We start from the raw sequence: 12,144 nt of genomic DNA on the forward strand, positions 1-12,144 counted from the left end.
AGTTCTTGCAAATCAAAGCTGTTGGCCTTGAAGAATGATAAAAGCATTGGTGGGAGCCAAGAATGGTTTCTAGGGAATTGACCAGCTGTGCTGGTTACCATTTTAGGCAGATTTTCTGCAGTAAGAGGAACAATCTGTGTGTTAATACTGGTCAGGCAGGTAAACTTTACTCATCATTTATCTCTAAGTGCTCTCCCTGATGCTTAGAAGGTTTAGATTTGGAAGCCTGTATTAGTCATCAGTTAATATTTCTGAAAAAAACATTGCTTTTCAGATAGTAGGAAGTGCTAGTGGTTAGAAAATCGTGACTATATCAGACACAGTTTAATGTTCTGGCAGTAGTTTTTTAACTTACTGCATAAGTAGGAGTGTCTTTCTACATGTTATTTCAAAATAGAAATTTTGAAAATATTTACTGAATAATAATTTACAAAATTAATAATTTACAAAAATAATATTTGCAAAAATCAAAACTTACCTAACTGTAATGCAAGCGGATTAAGAAAGGATGCTGAAGACACCTTGTCCCTCTGACAGCCCAGGTTACTGCATCTATGCTAAAGGGTCATTTAAAGGGGACTTATGAAAAGGATCTTTAATCCCTGTGAGATCAGTGACCTTCTTGTTTCTCTCTACGTAATTACTCCACAAATACTATCACATTTTCTTCCTGTGGGATAAAAGTCCAAGATAATGGGAACAATTGTATTTGCTGTTGTTTTATGTCCTGAACTTCCCACCAGAAGATGGCAGCAGGCTGATGTTAGTCACAAATATTTCTGCTGCTTATTTTTGGATAGACGTGGAGATACTGCGCTAGATACTTGAAAACAAATAGCAAGACACCAAGAAACCCGGCATGGCAAATTGTTGCATGTGAAGTTTTTTGTGGGTTTCTAGCTCTGGCTGGCTGCTGGTCTGCAAGTGCTCTGCAAGTCCTGGCCATTGCTCAGTGCTGTCCTTTCAGCTGACAGTTTTACAAGAGCATTTATTTATATTAAGAAAGAACAGAGCAGGTAGAACTGTTGCTTTAAGAATCTGGAATTGTTACATATTGCATTTCAGCTCAAGAAAATATTCCATTCTGTTTCTAGAATTATTTTTTTCTGGCAATAAACTTCAGTTAAATGTGAATGCACGTTTTCTCTGACGGAAACAGCAAAAAAGAAGAAAGGACTGGAGCTGATACTGGATGGTGCAGAAATAATTATTGTTTTCAGTGAAAAGCTTATGTAAATAATGTTAAAATATGTGGAATTCAGCAGCTCGCTGTTTTGTGGTATCTTTAATGGAAAACAAGCCAGGTTAGCCAGAGAAACAAAGATGGCTTTTGCCCTCTAGCCATAAGTTAATCTTTGCTATGGTATATGTTTAATATAGCCCAAATGCCAGAGTTAGATACACTTATAAATATGCTATTTTCAATACATTTGAATATTGCAGAATAAATTCACCATTGCAAACCCATCCTGTCAAAGAATGTAGGCACAGGAAAATGCAGGTTTTTCTCTTAGAAGTAAAACAGCAAATCCAACCAGTGTGATCCATTGCACCATGGGTTGATGAAACTTATTGTCAAACCTTTGTATTTCCCTGTTGTATTTCCTAATCCACATCCAAAACAGGGATGTTCCTGCAGTTGTCTTTAATGACCTATTTACAGCAAAACATGGTAGCAGTTCCAAAAAACCCCAAGAAAAACAAAATGTACAAATGCTTTAAAATTGTGGCTCTCCAGTGAAACTTCATCTGTGGAAAATTTGATGTTTGTTGTGTAAATTTAATTATACCATACTCCATATTGACAGTGGGTCTGGACTGATGTGCTGCAGACAATCTTAATTTCTGTGATTTCTGAGCTGGGGGGAAACTGGTGGAATTTCTCACTGCTTGCATTCAAAGCACAGAGAGAGAGAGAGAGATATGGAGTCCAGTGCTCTCTGAGTTCTTGGCTTTTGCAGAGAGGGAGAGAGGGAGTTTTTCTTTGCTTTTTTTGCTGGTTTTCCTTGTTAGCTATGGCAAGAAAGGTTTTTCCAGGACTTTCCGCGTCTTTTTTCTGGAGCTGTTCAGCTTCCCTCTGGTCCAGAACCCCAGGACAATCGCCAGGGGGCTCCTGGACTGCTGTGGGCCCGAGCCCCAGAGGGACTGAGAGAGTCTGAGCGAGCCAAGCCGCACCTCACGGAAGGACTCCCTGAACTACAGAAGGACTTTCTGAATTTGCTACCTCTTCAGAGCAATGAGAGGTTTAATTGTTTAATATGATTCATTCTTTTCATGCTTGTGAGTACTTTGCTCGCTAAATAAAGTTTTTTTCCAGTTTTCTCCAAGGAGGTTTTTTTCTTGAACTAGATGGGGAGAGACTGCTGGAGTTTGCTTTCTAGAGGAGACACCTTCGGGAAGTTTTGTCCCAAATCTGTCCCAAACTAGGACAGGCCTAATAGGAAAATTACATATGAAAACTTCAAGTTTCATTATATGAGAAGAGCCTTTCCAAGCATATTTATAAAAAAGTAATCACAATGTCATTATCGAAATAGTCCTTTCAATATGCAAGGCGTCATTCATTTGTGACATTTGGTTAGTTTAAGACATGCACTTGCATTCCCATTAAAGCCTGTGATGAGGTTTCATGTCTGATGACCAATTTAGTGTAAGCCGAAAAGCAGGAATGAAGAACGTCAGATTTCAAATGTTCATGTACATTTTAATAAATATTTTCATACACTCTACTTAGCATTAAAAGGTTTCACATGGGTGTACTTCCAGTATGTTCTATTTGTTTTTTAAAGGGCACGAGTACCTCTGGCTAGTGATCTATCACGAATTCATGCACCTGCAAGTAAGTGCAGTACTGTAAGGGTGTTTTAACAGGCCAAATACACGGTGTATATTTTGCCAGATTTTTCTACAATTAATGAAAGCTACCTAGTTATATAATCAAACTGAGCACTGAAAGCAAAGTCCAGGTTTCCCAAGTAATGGTTCTTCCTAGTGTTATGGTGCCACCTTTCCCTTCTCGCACACTTTGTCCTTCCTCCTTAAGTCCTGGATGCCCCTTTGAGGGCTTTCCATAGTCCCCGCCTATAGGAATGTGGGCCCTGTTGACAGAGTGACAAAACTATCCTCTGTCCCCTTAAAAAGGAAAGAAGCCCAGAATTTTCTCTCCTCAATTAGGTGAAAAGACATCTCATAGGACCTGGGGGACTTCACCTCAAACTTAAGAATAGCTAATTGGACAGAAGCCAAAAAGTCCCGCCTGAGCAATTAACTAAAAAAATAAGAGAAATCGCTTTTGTGAGGTGTTTTACCAGCAGCATGAACCTTTTGCACCTGGCTCGGTTTTTCTCTGTAAAGAGTTTTGTTATTTTCCCTTTTATTAAAACTTTTTCTGGTTCCAACACTACTACAGAAGCCATCCTGCTGATTTTATGCCCTCTAAGACAGCTGAGCTATCTTGGGTGTGAAATAGATCTCCAAGAGCTTATGAGACCTGGCTCGAGGAGACCCCTATCTCACCCTCCAATATGTTCAAATCCTTTTACTTTGTCTGTCCTCTTGTAAGGACAGAGACAGTGCCTTCAGTGTTTCTCCCCAGCCTCCCTCTAAGCATATTTGGTCCTTCTAGTTTCTCCTAGAAGTTCCTCTTCTCTGCTTACAGCCTGATTCCTTGCACATACCTGATTCCTGCAAAGTCTTTTCTGATGGGAAACTTGTGGGAGCTGCATTTTAAAGTGAATGAACAAGGTATTCCTTCTGAGATCCTAGTTGTCTGTCAAAAGGGCTGGAGGAGGTCCTAATTGGACTCACAAGTTATTTACGTGCTTACATATTGCTTCTTCAAAGCAGAAAAATCCTAGAGAAAAGCCCTGTTACATTTTCTAGTGTTTTCAGAAACGTCTTTGAGAATATCCATGTGGTTTGTTAATTACATTGTGTATCAACTGTTCATATAAAGCATTGTGTCAGTGAGAGATATTATTCTAGACTCTGGAGTTAGCCTAGGGATTCGATCAGAAATGCATGTATACTGCACTAAGACAGCAGTGACTGTGTAAGACTTTCTGAATCTAAATTTCCAGAATAATTTGAATTTTTCTGCATAGGAATGACTATATGGAAAGCAGTGGCAGAGATTAGGGAAATGAAAATCAAAGAATTAAAATTTCCCATCAGCAGTGTATGCCTGTAATACAAACTTTGGAAAGTTTTACATATGTATGTAGGAATAAGAAAGAATACAAAACTGTATGACCACATTAACACAAAGGGCAGAGAGCATGGCTTTGCATGCGTAGGCATAACAGCGGTGATGCACCAGCTTTTTTGTAGAAACCATTGGGAATTTCTGCTAAAGGCAGCTGTAATGAAAGAATTGGATAGGTTGGCTGCCAGGACAGAACCATGCTGCTCAATGACAAAGTCTAGGCCTTCATTACCATGCAGGATAAATGTGGATAGAGGAAACAGTTCAACAGGAAATATGAATTCTTCCTAATGTATAACTTATTTCATTTAATGTTTTTTTTCTCATCAAAAGGGGTTTTTATACCTTAAGAACATCTGTCCTTCAAAAGTGAAGTGATTGTCTTTTAACAATTACCCAAAATTTGCATTCAATTCTCTAGCTACATGGATTCATAGAGCAGCTTGTGATCTTTCCATGAGGTTTATGTTGCCAGAATGCACTGGACTTTTCCATAGCAGTTTTCCATGACAGTAAATTTGGAAGATTAAGCAGTGAGGAAGTTCATTCTTTAGGCACTGATGAGCACTATACATCTACAGATACCTTTCTCTTTTGCTAAACTTCTGCCTAAAATTGCAGTGAACACTGCATACTTGTAAATGGTTAAAACCTACTCTCAACAGTTACTTATTAATTTGAAGGTGGCTGAACCATCTATTTTAACATGTGGGGATGAAAGAAGTGATGTTTGGCATCCAGATTTCAGTCTTCTGATATGGCACAAGGGAAAAAGTTTCTGATTTGTGTGAGAATTACAGATAATGTTCCGAATGTTTGTGGTTAACATGCTTTTGTACTGGTATGGTCACAAGGGCTTCAAACTTCTCTCGAGGGAGATCCTTCTCTTACTGTACATTCACTGTCTGTTTCAAATCTATTCACCATCTAAAAGCAGAACATTTTACTTTTCATATGCTCCTTTTGCTTCCATATTTAATATTTGTATGAGATATACATATAAATATGTATATATATATATATATATATATGTAATATTTGCACATGGTTGATCTTCTTTCTTTTGCAAGCATCTCATCTCTCATCTATTCTTCTGTAAGTGAGTCAGGTAGCTGGGCCTCTGACTGTATCTCCATAGCTTGGAAGAGAAGGTATTTACAAAAATGAAGGCTCATCTTCAGTGATTTTTTTTACAACATAACTGGGCAATCAGTTCTTGTTATTAGAGCCTATCCCAATTCCCAATTCTCACATTTTTACATCCCTGTCTTGTTTTTCACAGCATCATTATGCCATCTAAACAAGAGATTTCTATGCTGTTTTTTCAATCTGACCATTCACAGGTGGTACAAGAAGTAGATTACATGGTTAAGGAGATGTTGCTTTTCCCTGTGAAGGTTCATTTTAGCAAGGGAGAGTTAAATTCTCCTGAATTACAGTTCAGACATTTATGGGCTGCAGTTTTTTCTCTCAAGCAGTAGTACTATGGCATCCATGACCTCTGTGGACAGCAGTTATCAACAGTAAGCCACATAGCAAATATCCTGAATTCTGGTTCTGAGCTGTGACTTCAGGGTGTCCTCCGTGGTTTAAACAAGTATTTAATTTAAGCTGAAAAATTATTCATGAATTTCATCTCAGCTTCTGTTTAGATAAATGAAGAACTGTATTCTTTTTACCCTCAAGGGGTCTGTTATTCTTCCATAATTCTTAGTAAGCCTCCCCATCCTTACGTACTTGTGTTATCTTATTAGCAGATTGTTGACAGACCTCAGTCAAGAAAAAATGTAATTTGGAAAATCAGAAGACAGTGAAAATCAGAATAATTAACAAAAAATCCCAACCCCATAGCTAAGCAAGCAAGCATAGCAGATGCCAAAATATAGGTATCATTAGTTTTTAGAAAAAAGGGGATGATTTGACAACTGCAACATCAAAATGCTTACATGGTAATTTTAACTGTTTAGCACTGACATTAATGTGCTGACTTGCTGCAGTCGCAAAACAGTGCCTTCAGTCCTGATGAATCATGCAGTTATTTTATAAATATTTATCATGCCAGAAGGAGTAGTAAAGTGCAGCAAACCTCTAAGTCTAGTATTGTTCCACTCCTTGTTGTTAAGAGTCTTGCTCTTTTTCTCCCATTATTTTCCAGTAAAAAAATATTTTCTGTGGGTGCAGAAGTAAAGTTTTCATGCTATCATATGTTGGTGCTGAATTATCACTGATGGTCCTCTGCTGCTTTTTGTCTATGATAGAGTGAGTATTACAGTAAAATCTGAGGGCATACATAATAATTTAGGGAAATTCAATAAAATTCACTCTGAAATTCACTGAAGAAAGCAGAATTATGTACAAGAGGGAGGGGGAAATACTTGAGGTGTAAAACCAATAGTGTTGCCAGATCATGCTGAAAACATCATCACTGAGCAAAGACCACGGCAGCCTGGGGTTACTGCCATCTGCAGGCAATCCCAGCCTTTTCCCATCGTGGATTGTTGAGAATGCCTTAGCATTCATAAGGCCAGGAATGTCTGCAAGGGGAAAAAATGTGTGTTCTGGCAGCTGTTCCCTGCCTGCTCCTGTGGGGTGTTCCGGGAGGTTCCTGCACTGCACACCTTTGTCCTGCTGATCTGCAGGACCCCTCACCCTCCCGGTCACTCCAAACCCCGTCCCTCCAATTCCTATGCATACAGCCAAGATGTAATGGAATACTAACTGAGGTATTAGTGAAATGCCATCAATTTGTTCCTCAGCAGCCATTCCTTCTTTGCAAAGTGCTACTGATGGCACTGGCTGTGCCATGTGCAGGTCCGTGATGAGCTAGGCAGCATAGCTCTTTTCCCTGCTTAGGTCTCAGTGCAGTTTTATCATAAAAAGCTGACATAAGGGCTTCCTCAACACACTCCAGAACCAAGCTGAAGACTGGCCTGCTGCATCGTGGACTTTAGGAGAGCAGGAGGACTAAAGCAATGTGAAACCAGCAGATTTGGAGCAGAAAGAATAGGCAGGTAATTTTCCCTTGAAGAAAGATGAATAATTCCAAAGAATGCTGGAAGATCACAAGTGTGGCCAGAAGGTTTCAGTGCTGTGTTGGAAGGTTTTTGTTAAAAAATCCATTCCAAAAAGGTCACATGAACTAGCAAGAGTGAGCACAGTCATTTTTTATACATCTTCCTGTTTGCCTTTCCTTCAGTTACATTAAAGTGGAAATTTTATAAAATTCTTAAGGAAGTAGCTCATCTTTTTTTTTTTTTCCCCCTGAGATTTGGACTCCAAATTTTTGTTTTGTTCTAATGTTCTAATTGTCAGGGATTACAAATGTTCTGTCTTGTTCCCTGTAAGGACTTCCATTTTCAAGTCCTGACTCAAAACTCCTTTGAGACAGAAATGAATCCACAAGGACTCCTCCTGATTTACCATTTCACAGAAGGAATTTTGATGCAAGTGAGAAAACTGGCTCCTCAAAAAGACAGTGAGCTTTATTTAAGCCCTCTGGGGCTTCCTTCCCCTATTGTGCTGCTTTGGAAAAAGATTCAGTATGTGGAGGTGTACCCTTAAACGTAGACCAGAGGTTACCTGTACAAATGTAGGCAGCCACCTGCTGGCCCTAAAGTGCTACATTTTTATGTTTAATTTAACAGGGACTGTATTAAGTATAGAATTCCTTTCAAATTGCTAATTCATATCTAACTAAATGTCACACTGGAAGACATATATTCATTAGGGAATACTGATTTTGCCAGGAATGATGTATGAGGCATAAAACCAGTCTCCTCCTCTCACTGTAATTCCTGTGGGCTGGCTCCTGAAGTCCTTAATCCGTAAATCACATTCACTGTAGAGTGTTTGACTCAAAGCAGAAAGGAACATAAACTTCTATGGCTCTGGGAAGAAACCTGAGGGTGGGATCCCAAGCCTCTTTTTGAGAGGATGAGCATTGCCCACCCTGTTCTAGCCTGGTCCCAGTGTGTGGAAAAAAGGAAGTCACCAATGATAGACAGTCCATGGTGGCATTTTAGCTTGATTAGTATGGAGATTACTTAAAAAATCAGTTTGTTCCCACTGTCCTCATTTTGCAGAGGTAGTGGAGATGGATGATTACCACAAATATCTCTGAACAGAGAGAGACATAGTTCTCCCAGGGTTTTCCTGGGAAGCTGTGAGAAAGCTCAGAGAAAGAATTAAAACAATTATTATTTCAATCTCTACACCTGGCAGGCAATCTCTGTTTGTCAAAATGTTTACAAGAAGGAGCTGTCCCTTCTTGACTGGTAGGTGAGAGAATATTCCTAAAAGCTATTCAGGTCTTAGATCCACCATTGTTTCTATAAGAACTGTGGATTTCTAATAATAAAGTACCTTTTAATGCCTTCTGATGATAGAATCTCTGTATCACTTTTGTCTGTCCCCGACACCCCTTCAGTCTTGCACTACCCAGACTGAGCTCCTTTCAGAGACATCACAGGATCATAGAATGAGTTGAAAGGCAATTTAAAGATCATTTAGTTCCTCCTCTGGTGCCATGGGCAGGGATGCCTTTCACTGGACCAGATTGCTCAAAGCTTCCTTCAGCCTGGCCTCGAACATTCCTAGGGATGGGGCATCCACAACTTCTTTGGGAAACCTGTACCAATGCCTCACTGCCCCCAACAGTAAAGAATTTCTTCCTAATACCTAATCTAAATCTACTCTCTTCCAGTTTGAAGTCATCCCCCCTTGTCCTGTCAGTACATCCTCTTGTAGAGTCTCTCTCCGTCTTTCCTCTAGGCTCTCTTCAGGTGCTGGAAGGTCACAATTAGATCATCCTGAAGCTTCTCCTCTCCAGGCTGAACATCCCCATTTCTCTCAGCCTTTCCTCACAGAAGAGCTGCTCCATCCCTCTGATCATCTTAGACCCCAGAGCTGATGCAGCCCTGCAGGTGGGCTCTCAGCAGAGCAGAGCAGAGGGGCAGAATCCCCTCCCTGGCCCTGCTGCCCATGCTGCTTTGGATGCAGCCCAGGGCACGTTTGGCTTTCTGGGCTGGGAGTGCCCATGGCTGGGTCATGTCCAGCCTCTCATCCCCCAGCACCCCCAAGTCCTTCTCCCCAGAGCTGCTGTGATCTGTTCATCCCCAGCCTGTGTTGGTGCTGGGGGTTCCCCGACACAGCTGCAGTGCCTTGCACTTGGTCTTGGCAAACGTTATGAAGTTCCCACCAGCCCAATTCTTGAGCTTATCCAGATCCCCCTAAATGGCATCCTGTCCTTCAGGTTTGTCAGCCACATCACTCAGCTTGGTGTCACTTGCAAATTTGCTGAGAGTGCACTTGATCCCTTTGACTATGTAATTAATAACCATATTAAATAAAACCATTCCCAATACAGAATGCTGAGGAACTCTACTTGTCACTGTTGGATTGCTGGGCTGTTTATTTTTCTCAGCTATGTTATTCCTCAGTCTTGATGTTTAGAAGTTCTCATACTTACACTGTGCCCATTACCCTGATGGAATTCAGTTCTGAGGCTTTTCCCTACTCCTCAGAGAATGATGTTCCAAGTATTTATCCACAGAAGGAACTCATGAATTCATAAGTAGGATCTGATCCTTTAAAATGGATCTGAGAGCTTCCCTTTCCTCAAACAGTGGCTGTTGCCTGATCTTGATGTTTACTTCCTGTGTCATCCAAGGCATAATCTTGAGTAACACCACTGTTGTCTTTGCTGACAACTAAGTAGAGAATCTAAGAGAAGACAATGGCTACTGAAGTCTTACCAACTAACACCACCCATTTGGCCTCAGAAAATCCTTTAGGCTGGGAAAACCCCAGAAACATCAAGTCCAGCCATTAACTTAGCCAGTAAACCCTATTCCTAAGCGCCATATCAACATGGATTTTAAATATCTCCAGGAGTGGGGAATTCAACCATGTCCCATGGGCAGCATGTTCCAATCTTTTACAACCATTTCTGTAGAGAAATTCTTCTTAATAACCATTCTAAACCTCCACTGGTGCAACTTGAGGCCATTTCTTGTCATCCTTCCAAGGAGAACAGACTCACCCCCAGCTGGCCACACCCTCCTTGCAGGTAGTTATACAGAGTGATAGGGTAACCCCTGAGCCTCCTCTTCTCCAGTATAAACAACCCCAGCTCCCTGAGCCACTCCTCACAGGACTCGTGTTTCAGCTTTTCACCAGCTCCGTTGTCCTTCTCTGGACACGCTTCAGCAATTCAGTGTCTTTTCTGTAGTGAGTGACAGGCCCAAAAGTAAACATAGGGTGGCCTCACCAGTGATGAGCACAGGGCAATGATCCCTTCCCTGGTCCTGCTGCCCACACTATTGCTGGCACAGGCCAGGATGCTGTTTGCTTTCTTGGCCACCTGGGCACATGCTGGCTCATGCTCAGCCCATGTTGACCTGCATCCTTGAGCTCTTTGCCTCAGGCACCTTTCCATACACTCACCCCCAGCCTGCAGCATTGCCTGGGGCTGTTGTTGGGTCCCCAGAGAGCAGTCCTGTGCCTCCTGCTCTGAGGGAGCCCATGTTCGCAGCACTCATGGACTGAATTACAGCAAAACAATGCCATGTGATTAATTAAAAAGCTTTATTTATGGTAGGAACGATCTAAGCCTTATGGTAAGTTGAAAGGTCTTTGGCAGCAATGATTTAAACTTTTCTGAACAGCACGTAACAATGGTGATTTTTGAACAGCCTGCAGCAGCAGTGATTCAAACTTTTAAGCAGAGAAAGAAAGAAAGAAAGAAAGAAAGAAAGAAAGAAAGAAAGAAAGAAAGAAAAGAAAAGAAAGGAGAGTTAGAAAAATAGACAGAGAAAACAGATCTGTGTTACCACCCAGGGCTCCATTACTGCCTCTGGTCTCTTTTCTCTGGATGGCAGGTGCATGGATGATGGATGCATACCCTCACCTCTCTCTGTTGCACTATTTATAGGCTAGTCCTTACATCTGCATCTTGTTATTCTCAAACTTTTTAGAAAGGGTTGGATGGTCTCATGGTTTCAAATTTGTTCTTAAAAATAGTTACCCAAGATAAGGAAGCTGGTCCCAGAGAAACACTATGCTGCCTCTGCAAGATCCTCTTTTCTAACCACATCTTGTCTAGTTGGCATGGTAACATTCCTTTTCTCTTCTGTCAAATATTTGAGACATTAGCTCTTTCAGGTTCACATTAAGTATTTCAGGTTTTCAGTCCCTCACACATTTGAAGGTCAGGACCAGGCCTTTGGCCTTGTTGAACCTCATGCCATTGGCCTTGGCCTATAGATCCTGCTGTCCAGATCCCTCTGCAGAGCCTTCTGATCCTTTGGCAGGCAAATCAACACTCCTGCCCAGCTTGGTGTCATCTGCAAACTGAGTAAGGGTGCACACAATTCCCCCATCCACATCATTGATAAAGATACCAAACAGGGCTAAACCCAATACTGAGCCCTGGGGAGCACCACTGGTGGCTGGGCCCCAGCTGGATCTAACTTCCTTCACCAACACTCTGGGGATCCAGCCATCCAAGCAGCTCTTTACACAGTAAAGAGAGCACCTGTCCAAGCCAGGAGTATCCAGTTTCTCAGGAGAAGGCTTTGGGAGATGGCATCAAAGGCATTACAAAAGTCCAGGTAGACACAGCCTTTCCTTCATCAACTAACCAGGTCACCTTGTCCTAGGAAACAGTCAGGTTGGTCAAGCAGGATCTGGGACCTGTGTTTCACAAACCCAGGCTGACTGGGCTTTATCCTCTGGTTGTCTCACACTTGTCTTACAATGACACTCCAGATGATCTGCTTCATGACTCCCCTGACACTGAGGTCAGGCTAACAGGCCTGTAGCTCCCCATATCCTCCTTCCAGCCTTTCCTATATACAGGGGTAATATTTGCTAACCTCCAGTCATTTGTGACCTCCTTGGTTAGTCAGGGCAGCTTGTAAATGATGGAGAGTGGCTTAGTG

Source organism: Onychostruthus taczanowskii, unplaced genomic scaffold (genome assembly GCF_017590055.1).
Source record: "Onychostruthus taczanowskii isolate IOZ18803 unplaced genomic scaffold, ASM1759005v1 scaffold52, whole genome shotgun sequence".
NCBI classification, from domain to species: Eukaryota; Metazoa; Chordata; class Aves; order Passeriformes; family Passeridae; genus Onychostruthus; species Onychostruthus taczanowskii.